Raw genomic sequence first — 12,931 nt, 5'->3', positions numbered from 1 at the left:
GAACACACCAAGGGTTTTCTGGGGCTTTGTTTGGTTTTACCTTGGGATCGATGGAGGATTAAATTTGTATTGAATGGAATATCAAGTGCCAGTTTAAACCAAAGTAATCCTAGATATGCAAAGATACTCAAACTGTTTTGTTCCTGAGTTATTTGTAATGAAGTGGAACAGGCATTGGAAGAAAGAAGAAAATGATGTGCAAAATGATCTTCAGATGCTTGGAAAGCCTGGAAAAATTAGTTTAATATTAGCTGACGGTCACTGAAATGGTCTCTAAAAGCAAACAAACCTTCATTTCTAAACGTAGGAATGCTCCGGTGAAGCACTGTGTTACCCTCAGGAAGTGGAAAAAAACAAACAAACATTATTTTACTGTAAAGCAGCCATGGCCAGGTTCCCCTTCATAAGATTTCTGACACAGGATTCAAACGAATAATTAAGAGTTGTTTGAGATTCAGAAAGATCTAGACTTATTTTTATTTTTTTTCTAACAGTTTTTCCTTTTTAAAAAAAGAAGTAATCCGCTGAAACGCAAAGGCCTCTATGCAAAGTCGCTGCACAAGACTTCACTGCTGAAGAAAGCGTTGCTGGAACTTGTTTAAGGTTTCATGTAAGAGCTTTGCGTAAAACAGTAAGACACTGGGAGAACAAAGTCTGGTCTGCACGAACCGTGTTCTGGAGGAAATATGGTTCTGAACAACATCACCGCAAACAAACACCATGCCAAAAGTCACGTTTTCCGATGGGAGACACTATAAAGTTGAGATTACCAAAAAAGAAATTCTTTCCCACATTTTATACATTTCCATAAGTGTGTTCAATACTTACATCCATGATTTGTAGACTAATTTGTTTTGAGTGTGGATTGTTGTTCTTCTCTTCTGTGTGGATTCCTTGGTTGCTGAGGAATCCACAGCAACCACCCCTTTCTTCACCCCTTCAGGGGTGATGAAAAAAAAAAAAAAAATTTAAAAATTCAGCAAGATAAAATGTTCAATACTTAATGTTTTACCCACTGTAAATCTAAAACCGTTGAATTTTTTTTTTTTTTTTAAAACTAAGCCGAAAAGCCGATAACCGGAACTCCACTTGTCACCTGTTTTCATTGGCGACTGGATTTCTGGAGCCTGGAGTTCAATGTATCGTTTCACCATTATAAAATCTCTTTATGAAATGTTGCCATGGTTCCCATGATATAACCATTACCTCATATCCTGGTGTAGCACATGAAATCACTTCGATTCCTTCCTCTGAGGAATTAGTCCGTATTTTGAGGGGTTTCCGTTACGGTGGTGTTGTGAAGTCTGTGGCGGACTTTAACGCTGGCAGTGCGCTTCAGGTCCAGCCTGGCGGAGCGCCAGCGGGTGTCAAAGAACAAAAAAGTCCTCAGTCGCTTGAGTCCATTTGCTGTTACCTATACACTGTTAGCCTTTGCTGTATTTTCTACAGCTAAATACCGCAAAATGCCCAGTAAAACTAACATAAAACATCTTTACAATTAGTTACTGTAATTTGCATTGCATTATGGGTAAAGGACATAGTATTACAGTAACTTACTGTATGTTTTGAAGTTGCAGTATTTTACTGTTTACACATTGCAGTAGTGGTACTGTATTTATAATGTCTTGCACTGTTAGCCTTTACTGTATTTTGTACAGCTAAATACCGCAAAATGCCCAGTAAAACTAACATAAAACATCTTTACAATTAGTTACTGTAATTTGCATTGCATTATGGGTGTAGTACATAGTATTACATTAACTTACTGTATGTTTTGAAGTTGCCGTAATTTACTGTTTACACATTGCAGTAGTGATACTGCACTTATAATGTCTTTGCGCTGGCCATGTAAGAATTCTATTTGATTTCCAACGGTCATCATAGATGTTTCATCGTGGTTCCCTGTTTCTGTATTTTTACTCCTTTAGTGGTTAACATATTTTTAAGGCAGAAAGAGAGCATGTACTTTTGTTTTTTTCACATCCTAGCTAACATTAATATGCAGTTTATCTGGCTACGTCATCAAGGGTGGCTTCGCTTCCAACGTTTTTCTGATGACGTTTGTTTTAAACTCCGAAGCTTTTTCCGTCCAAGTGCAAGTGCAGCTCTGTCGCCGTGCTGTGGGCTCACACTGCTTCAGCTCTTCGCAATACAGGTAAAAAAACACTTCTTAGAAAACTGTTTGAAGCCAAAACCTAATCTGGAAATGTATATTTTAGATGGAGCTAACGTAATTTATAGCATCATGCTATAATGCTATTACTTAGCATGAGGTGAAAGATAGAAAATATGATGGTGTTATTTTTGAGCTGGTTCGGAATTAACGTTAGCTAAGGTGCTAATTTTACCGAAGGTTTTAGCTTGACTTTTGCCGCTAAATCTTCCTCGAGCGACTAGCTTTGGGTTGAGATAAGCTCAGTGCTGAGTGTCTGTTAGCATTGTTGTTACATCCTTTGTCGAACAATATAACGTTAACTGATAATTGATCCCCCTTTTTTTAAAAACTAATAACTAATTATCTAATTATTTTATTAGATAATAAAATAATCTAATAACTGTTCATTTGTTTAAACCCTGACCTTGCAATTGTTAAGACTGCAGATTAGCTAGGTCAACAAGGATGAATTCTAACTTGTTCTTTTTTTCTTTTTGTCAGATGACTTTTTTTAACTCCCAAGCTTTTTCCCTCCAAGTGGCTGTGCAGTTCTGTCCTGCTGAGTGCTAACATAGTTTCAACTCTTGAAAAGACAAGACAACAGGTAAAAAGACAGCTCTTCAAACATATTTGAAGCCACAAAATAGTCTGGAAATGTAGAGGAGCAGCTAACCTAATCTATAACTTTGAGCTTGCTACAGCTAGTTAGCCTGCTAAAGTACCATTACATCTCCAACATAGTGTATAAGAGTCTGTAAATGAGGACAAAGGTGGAAAACATTCAAGTGGTTTCTGTTATTTTTTGAGTTGGTTCAGCCACAGTGGCAGGTGGACAAAAAAGTTAATTTCCAAGCCTGGTTACATATAAGGACTGTTCACCTGTTTAAACCATGCTCTTGCAAATTTAAAGTTAAGTCAGTACTAACAGGTGCAATTATGTACAGGTGTAAATTCTGCAGCATTTGTACTTCATAATTTAGAGAATTTTGTAGTCATGTGAAGAAACATCAACACACAGCTAATTATCGGTTTTAGTTGTGGAATAGAGCAATGTCCTACTTCCGTCAGAAAAAGAAAACATTTGAAGAAAAGAGGACTCAATCTTCATCTTGGTTGATGTAATTTTATATCGACTCTTAACTTAAAACACACATCTTAAATCAGAATTGTTCAATTAATTTGTTAAAGGGATCAATTCACCCAAATCACAAACATTTCATTTCATTAACCCATATTGTACTTAGCCATTCAGATACTGTATTTGTGGAATGTAATGCTTTAAAAAATTCATTTAGCCTCACAAACTGTCATTCACATCCGCTGTTTCTGAGTGGTAGCAGGATGTAGGGGTAAAGTCTAGTCTAGTCTCCGGGGTGAGGTTCTCAAAAACCTGTTGTAATCTGGGTGAACTGGCCCTTTAAATATAAATTACTACCAGTAATTCATATTTAAGAGTTTTCCTTTATGTTTCAAAGGTATCTTCCACCAAGATGTCTGTTGAGATGGAAATGACCTACAACACCAAGGGTAATCATGCTTGGTAAGAGGAATATTTTCTATCACTATAATTTTTTGTAGCAATGTATGTAATAGTTATGGTAGTCTGTACTTTTACTCACTAGCGTTAGCCTGACAAGGGTTTGTCTATTTTAGGAAATAGCTTGATGTCTGCAACCCGGTGGATGGTCAGTATGGAGGAGAAGGTATTTTTCAAGCCTGAGCAACTACATGACTTTGCCAGCGTCCTTGCTGTCTTTTTGGGTCATATTATGACTTCAATCTGGAGTATCAGGAGTCAGCATCCACCACGCTGGAGATGATACAACTGTAAGTACTCTACACCAAGCCATTTATTAATTAAATTTAATGACAGTTTGACTGATGATGAAGAACCATAGCTGATTGCTGTATTGTATGTCTTCATTTAAAAAAATACAATTAATATATTTTATTTCTGTTAAAAGATTCTTTGTGAGGATCAATCCAGATGTTGGTACCAAATGCACAGCCAAAGTCAGTACAAGCCGCAAGACGGGAAGTCAAGAGGAAAGTAGTCAGTGTCAACTCCCGGATCAACACCTTCCTCAAACGACTCGCTGAATTTGAATAGAGGACTTCCAACTAGGTAAGTATTTTACCAAATGTTTATTATTTTATTGTCTTATTGTCCACCAACAAAATGACTAAAAAGATTGTTATGACATGTTGTATTTCATCGTCTCCTTGGGGACATTTGCAGGGTCTCAATACAGTACGCAATCGTATGAATTAGTGAAGACTGACTGACTGCTTTTGCCATAAACAATCCAAAAACCTGAAGTGAAGCCAGTCCTGCTCATTCTTTATGCAGCTTCTATTATCACTTCATTGCAATTGATTTTTTTTTATCACCTTAATGCTGCTTTATACCAATGGTTTTATGCATTTGGACATTGTCACTTGACAATTTGTCAGCCTTCCTGTCGATTTGAAAATGTAGATAACTTCCTGACCATCTCATGACCTCCCACATCGTCTTATTCTTTACAGTTCAGCTTCCACAAGATGGATCTCACTGATTTTGTTTGACGAATGGAATAAAAGTTCTTCTGATGTAGGAAATGCATCTGATATAACAATATTTATTGATATGAATGTCTACCATACAGTACATTATCACACTTGCACTGTTTTTGTGATGTATTGTGTAACAGTGCACATTTAAGCTACTGTTAACTGTTTTCTGACAATGCAGCCTCTACTGGTTTTTGACTGTTCACCATTTGAATGATATACGTGTTCATGTTGGTGCATACCTGATATGGTACATAAAATTTGTAGTGCCCAGTTTTTTTAGTTGTTCTTTTGTTGTACAGTGTGGAACAAATAGAAAAGGTTATGTAAAGATTGTTACTGTTATTGGATCCAGATGCATTCAAGTGTCCATATTGAATGAAATACAGTTCATATTCAAATGAAGTTAAGTATATTCTATATATTTTTTTAAAGTCAGTCTTTAATAGTTTATGGCTGGTACTTGATGCACACGTTCATGTTGCTACATGTGCCATAAAAAATATTGACATGACCTGTAGTGTGTTCTATGGTTTTGTTGTTTTATAGCACATTATATTGTATTGTGACATTGTTCTTTATGACATTGTGAATATATAAATGGATTTTATTTCAACAAATCTGCTGAAAATAAACACCTGTTTTTATTCACAGTACTTGGACTAAAATTTCTTTTATGAAATTTTTCGGTTTATGGTAAAATATTCTTGTATTAAAAAATGTAAACTTTAATTTACAGTAAAACTGACATTATGTTGTGAAACAAGTTTACAGTAGACCAGCTTTACTATAAAATACATTTACAGTTTTATGCTATAAACTACATTTACAGTAAAGCAGTTATAACTGCAAATCACACTCACAGTAAAAATTAACTGTGAAATATCATAACAGTAAAGGTACTGTAGAATGGTAATTACAGTAACTTACAGGCAACACTGTTGCCAGTAAGTTACTGTAGAATGGCAATTACAGTAACTTACTGGCAACACTGTTGCCAGTAAGTTGCCAGTAAGTTACTGTAGAATGGCAATTACAGTAACTTACTGGCAACACTGTTGCCAGTAAGTTGCCAGTAAGTTACTGTAGAATGGCAATTACAGTAACTTACAGGCAACACTGTTGCCAGTAAGTTACTGTAGAATGGCAACTACAGTAACTTACTGGCAACACTGTTGCCAGCAAGATACTGTAGAATGGCAATTACAGTAACTTACTGGCAACAGTGTTGCCAGTAAGGTACTGTAAAATTACAATAAAAAGTCTAACAGTGTATTTTGCCTGTAATTTTAATAGATTAGGAACCCCACGCCCCATCTCCGTGTGGCTCGCAGTGGTTGCGCTGTTTTTTTTTTTTTATTATGCTGTAGGCTGGTTATCAGAAAAAGATCTCATCTACCATATGTTACTTTTTCCAAGAAATCTGGACAGTAAATCCAGATTATTTATTCAGTTGGTAAAAAATATTGTGTTTTGTTGAAAGGGTTTAAAAAATGGAGTGGGGGGTTTGGGTCCCAGCAAGTGCAACAAAGTGATTTTCCTAAAGTGATTTTGATGTGAATGTAACCAGGCTGTTGTTCCAGTGAGCTGTTGGCTTCATTCATATTGCGTGTGTGTGTATGTGGGTGTGTGCACAATAAAACCTACATGTCTACATGGGCTGTGTTATGAGTGAATATGTCCATGTATATAGTTAAGAACTGCCATATGTTTTGTGGTTGTGAAATGTTTCTGTGCTCGAGGAAACGTTTAATTTCATGTCCAGCTCTAAATAGATCACAGATTATGAATGTTTATTACTGAAATGCACAAATAGTCAGGGCAGCTTTGGCTGATTAAATAATTGTTGACACAAAACTTCTTGTGACTTGCTTTAAATGTAAAGAAATTATGTGAAGTACGTTGTCAAAATCTGCCATTGCATATTGCATAACTTCTCTACGGAACGATTGATAAAAATCTAATTAAGTAAATAATTATGCATCTGTTGCACCGATTGTCATCCATCGGTTAGCGTCCCAGGAAATGAGACCATCAAGGAACGTTAATATAAAGGAAAGTGGTAGATGCTGATTGCTGAATGGAAATATTGATCTTTGACAGTGATGCTGACTGACTGAGCGAGTGGAGAATCCAATTTTTATAAGTATCGTGAGAGTGAGTTGTAAATCTCTGGCCGCGGTTCTCAGCCAGCAAAAAAAGGTTAAGTGCTCCCACAAGGTCAGGGGTCAGACTCCGCTTCAGGCAGAGAAGTTCCGCTATTTTCGAGTTTTGTTCGCGGCTGGCAGTAGTGTGGAGCAGGAGATGGATAGATTGTGGCGGAAGAAAGAGCTGAAAAGCTTTTCATTCACCAGCCCTCCTACGTTCCAGCCCCAAATATAGATCACGGACAAAAGAAAGAGATCCTGGAAATAGGTGGCCACACTCAGCTTCCTCTGTGGGGAAGCTGAGCTCTGATTTAGAGTTAAGGTGACGAACTCCTTTATCTGAACGGAGTCAGCTGAGGTGATTCGAGCGTCTGATCGCCGTCCTTTGAGGGTCTGTCACCCTCCTCCCACTGGGAGCCGCTCCGGCGTCACACCCAGCACTCCTGTTCTCACTTTAAGACAGAAAGTTGTTTCTGTTCTAACAGAAAGGAAGTGAACCCTTTGTCAGCCCTGGGGTTTTACCAGACATGTAGTAAAGGGATTTAACTGTATGTACAAAAATACACACGTTTCTATTCATTTCTAAATGAAGATGAAGCTAAAAGATTGGGGAGGGGGGGAAACTATGTGCATTCCAAAAAACAACAGAGAAAGGATGGATGGATGGATGGATGGATGGATGGATGGATGGATGAATAGATGGATGGATGATTAAATGTCTTATAGTCAGTAGTAAACACACAGCAGAACAACCATCTTAAAAACATTACATTTTGTGTTTGAATTTTGTTGTATGATCTCCTGCTTGTTTTAATATTTTCAAATAAAATAAAATAAAAATTATTATAAATTTGTATCCATGCTCCAAAATTCAAAAGAAATTATATCTGCAAAGTGAAACGTGGGTGTTAAACGTGGAGAAGAAGACACACATTTCTGTCAGATCACAGCTGTGAAGCGTCTTTGTGCAATGAAAGCAGCCATTGGTCGCGTTTGTTCCACAGTGCCATCTTGTGGCCATGTTGGTGAACGACACCCTCCCTTTCATTTAACGTCTGAAGAAAGCTGCAGTTTTGGATCAAGTGTAATGGAAACAAGAGACAAATTCCCGCGGCAGGCTGACCTGTCCGCAGACTGCCATGTCTGTGTCCAACGCTCAGAAACGAGAACCGCCTGCCTGTGTTTTCGCTCCTTTATCTCTCTGATGAAGCTGTGGATCCTTTCTGATGGGAGTCTCTCACACACACTGAGGGCGAGACATGGATCATTGTGTCGCCACGGGACCTTCTGTGCATCTTTGGTGTGACTTATGTGCATCTGTCTCAGTCAGGGTCAGTGAGGGATGGCGCTGGGAGGCTCCTTTGGTGGCGGTATCGATTTAGTACAGCGGCTGTCACAGCTGTCAGCAGGAAAACGCCCCCTAGTGTTTCTTTCATGACGAAAGAGACGCCTTGAAGGATAGAGAGGTGCATTCTTCTGGAACCTTTTGTCACGTTACAACCTTTCACTACGCATAACAGAGAAGTGGAGGAAAAGAGTATAAAAGGATTTTCAGCATTTTATATATATATATATATATATAAGACTGAATATAGTGACATGTATATGCGATGATATACACACACAGATATTTTCAACCTTTTGACTTTACGAAGGATATTTTTTCATTCAGCTCGGTCTCCATGGTGATGTTTGATCACTAACATGATAACCAACTTTTGAAGCCTTTATGGAACAGCTGGTTAAATTTCCCACAAGTAAATTTTAGGTTATCTTGAACACAGCAACATTTTTTTTTTTTTTAGGGGGATGTCAGAGAAAAGTTAAAAATCTGGTTGGATTTTGGTCTTTCCTTGAGATTTGCGCACACATTTGAGCCCACTTTGTTGCCGTCCTTTCAGATTGAGTTCTGCTCATTTCAGCATAAGAAAGGGCAACGGTTAATTTACTGATTGGCACAAAGTGCTGGGGGCCCCAGGCTCTGAGAGGCTCCAGGGAAGATGGGAGACGTCTGTGTGGGCTGCTGCACTGCTTACTACAGGAGAAATATTGACTCACACTCCTCCCTACGACTGCGTGACTATCCTGCTGACTCTCACACAAATAACTCATGCTTTTTCTTCAACTGGCATCTTCGGGCGAGAGGGTCACGCTCTGCAGCCCTTCGTGCAATCATGACATCAAAGTAGAATGGCGGAGTTAAAGACAGGCTGCTGAATCTGGACGCAGCAGTCATTACCGAGCAACACGGCAGAGAATGTATTATTTTGGCACAAATTTAGCGTTTTGTGGCAGTTCTTTTTTTTTTTCCAACCACAGCTTCTTTGTCATATCCTTCCTCAAGCAGTGGTGAACAAAGAACGCTCTGAGCGGCACTTTCTATTGGAGAGCACTTTAGAGCACGATGAGGCTGAATAGGGCTGTTTGCTTCACGTGGAGTTATGAAAGACTAAGGCCAGAGCGCCGATTAACTGACTTGATTCTGTTCCAAATGTCTCCCTTTGGCCCAAATTACCCAGATCCTATCTAATAAACACAGACTGAATGAACAATTCCTCGTGCACACGGTTTGTGTGCAGCAATGAAGTTCATCCCCATCACACCAATAAGCCTGAATCAAGCCAACGAAAACACAAATTAAATATGCACTTGACTTTGACCTCACCAATGACCTGCAGAGAGAAACTAATTACATTTGATGAAAGGTGCAAACCTTTGCACAAACAGCTACGCCTGTGTGGTCGGTTGATGTTCGTGCGTCTGTGCTGGTACAGGTGGAGTCGTCTTTCAACGTGGACTTTTGTTATTTTTTTGACACCGTGGAGTCCAAAAGCAGCGTCTGCGCTCTCTGTTTTACAGCTTCTTCTTCTTTGTTGTTGCTGCTTTGATTTCAGCTGTAAAGTCCTTCCTGTGCTGCTGCAGAGTGACCGACCTGGTCGCTTTGAGTGGGCAACCAAAGGTAGTCATTACACAACCCCAGTCTACATTCCAACTGCTTGGTAGACGTTTACGGCTGGAAAGGTCTGGTTAAAGAAAGCTGTGTCTTTGGCAAAAAAAAAAAAAAACAAAAAAAAAAAACAACAGTTTTAGTAGTCCAGATGTATTGTGTACCGTATATGATGGGATTACTGGCAGCCCCCTGCTATGGCCAGAGAAAGAGTTTACTGGAGCAATAAAAGGAGGCAACACAGATGCTTCAGGCAGTAGAACTAAAACAATGACCTCAGCGACATCTGTTATTTTAAGGCAAGAGGAAAGGTAGTTAACCTGGGAGAAATCCAAGCACGTTTTTAAATTACACACCGTTGCAATACAGACTTCACTGGGGAATTTTAATCTGGCAACTTTAAACTGCTACTAGCCTAAATGCTAAATCAGTTAAAGCTACAGTACCTCGCTAAGTATTCACAAGCTTTGATTATTATTATCTTTTTTATTATTATTATTTTTTAAATTTTGTGACATTGCAACCACAAACATGTATTTTTCTGGGTTGAAACACCATAAAGTAGTGGATGATTAGGAAGTAAAATTGAATTAATTATATTTACAAAAGAAATTAAATGAACACACTTTCAAATATTTTTTCAAACATTATTGTTCATCGCAACAATGTCTGGGACAATTTATCATCCAGCAAAATTTGTTTTTGTGACAGGCCTATTGCTATCCTCATATATTGTCAAGAGCTTTGGGTGGTGACCGAAAGAATGAGATGTCTGGGAATGAATGGCATCATGGGTAGGAGAGACACAGACAGAGATAATGGATCATGTGAAGCTGTGTGAATAAGCAGTTGTTTAGAGGCAAAAGTGAAATCCTCTCAAAATACATGGATGCTAACTAATACTTTTTGAGCTTTAAATTAGATTCATGTTTCTGTCTTTGTGCCAAGTGGCACTTTGTGTCTGATATGAATCTGTGCTCCAGGGGAAGTTTTAACATTTGCAGAATAATAAGAGTAACTCAACCCTGTTTGATGTGTCACTACACTCAACAGCAATGTGATTCGTTTTTTCTTTTTTTTTTTTTTTTTAAACTTCAAATCTGTTACGTTTTTGGGACTGCGGTTGTTGAAATTTGCATCTTAGAGTATTCAAATTTCAAATGCCCCAAAAGGACTTTCCCAGTAGTGTTTACTCCATCAGTGATCACAGGTGCCAAAAGCCAACCTGCATAAAATTTTTTTTTTAATATATTTTCTTCAGGGATACCTGATTGACTGCAAGTACTGTAAATATTCAGCAGTAGCAGCAGGGTTTGGAACATTGTGTTGGCAAACAGAAATACCAGCTATCCCTGTTGTATAAATCAGAGTCGAGAGAAAATATGGAAACTGGGACGTGACTGAACATGATCCTGAGAACATTCAAACATAAGAAATGCTTAGCATCTTGCAATATCAGGACACAATGCTTGGTTTTGGGGAAGATCCAAAAAGTACTACCTCTGTACGAGATCGATTTTTCACCATTACCCTGAGCCCTGCAGATGAAATAAGGATTATGTAATGACCCCAGAAATCTGCTCTGATCCCTGGAAACGTTTCCCAAAGTGGAACCCATATTAAGTCCCATAAACGTGTACATGCAGGAACGTACATGTTTTTGGATTTTAATTGTAATGATTAGTCTGTTTCTTCCCAGGTGTGACAAATGGCAAAATAAAAATTATGGCATTCAGAAAAAGCAACAAAAAAAACCCAAAACGCTGCAGTCGCAACACAATCTTAAGTAAATAGGATGCCAACAATGTACCATATTATAATTATTTGTGGTTTGAAATTATGGTTAGGATCCTTAGGAATGTGTGTATAAATGTACTAATGGGCCAAAAGAAACTCTGACACAAAACTCCCTGATGTTGGTTTTATGTTGGAACGCTGCACTTATCAAAGCCTCCTCATTAGTCTTGCATTTGCCACATAGGTCTGCTGAACAACGTTCAGTCGCCATGATGTGTGAGTTGTGTTATGTTTGCTAACATAACACATGAAGTCATTAGGGTTTGACAAATAACTGCAAACAGCAACTGAATGTTGTTGTAAAAGTTATTACTTTTTAAGAGCTATTATTAGTCATCAGTAATATTCCCCTGTGGTGATGTTTAACAAGGCACCGCAGTGAAAAGCAGAAACTGAGGGAATATTTGATTTAACCCAATGGGTTGATTTAGGAACATAATTTGTTCTCGAAGTATTAACACCCTCAGAATTAGTCATGGGTTTTTTTTCTCAGATTTCAAACACAGACTTCTGCGTATTTTATTGGGATCTAATGTGATCGACACAAAGAAGGAAAAGGACACACTATTTTGTACGTCATGTTCAGCTCCCTTTATTCTAACACCTCTTAGAGAAACTGAGGCCTTTATGAATCAAATACTTATTAAATAGAATCCACACGAGGCAAGTAGCTGTTCTGGCTTTCAAAAGCAAAAAAAAAAAAAAATCCACTGTTTGTCAGTGTGAATATTTTTGTGATGCATTGAAATAGTGTGCAGTGTTTGGAAAACCCTTGAGGTCTTTTCTAGCGAAGAACAAATAAATTGAGACTGAGAAGAAAAAATATCCATTTAAAATACAGAGTTTTTGAGATCTGTGGACCTGTTACCACTTTACACACAATAACGCCAAAGAGCCGATAGTATCCCTACCAATACCAGTACATCTTCAGAGACGGGCTGAGGATGTACAACAGGGTGGAGGAAAACTGGAAAATACAGGACGAACCTTACGATACGTCCTGTATGTTGGGAAACACTAAAACAAACGTCCTGTACACAGATAGGAAGGACGATTAGGAATGTTTCCTGCTTCTGTTTGAGTAATATCAGAAAGAACATTGATTCACTGGAGCAGTAAAACCTATTGGGTAATAACGTCAGTCTTCACTGAAGTACGACCAGTAGCTCAGTGTGTGGTGAACTGGGTGAAAGGGTCAGGCATGTTGCGCGCCTGAGTCCGTGTTCCTTCCACGAATTCTTCTCAGCACAGCGCTGCATCCTCTCGAGGGCGTGAGTCAGCACATGTTCAAGCAGGATCTGATGTAATGAGGCTTCTGAAGGCGCTCCTAAG

Source organism: Gambusia affinis, linkage group LG07, assembly GCF_019740435.1.
Source record: "Gambusia affinis linkage group LG07, SWU_Gaff_1.0, whole genome shotgun sequence".
Classification (NCBI taxonomy): domain Eukaryota; kingdom Metazoa; phylum Chordata; class Actinopteri; order Cyprinodontiformes; family Poeciliidae; genus Gambusia; species Gambusia affinis.
This window is presented reverse-complemented; position numbering follows the sequence as displayed.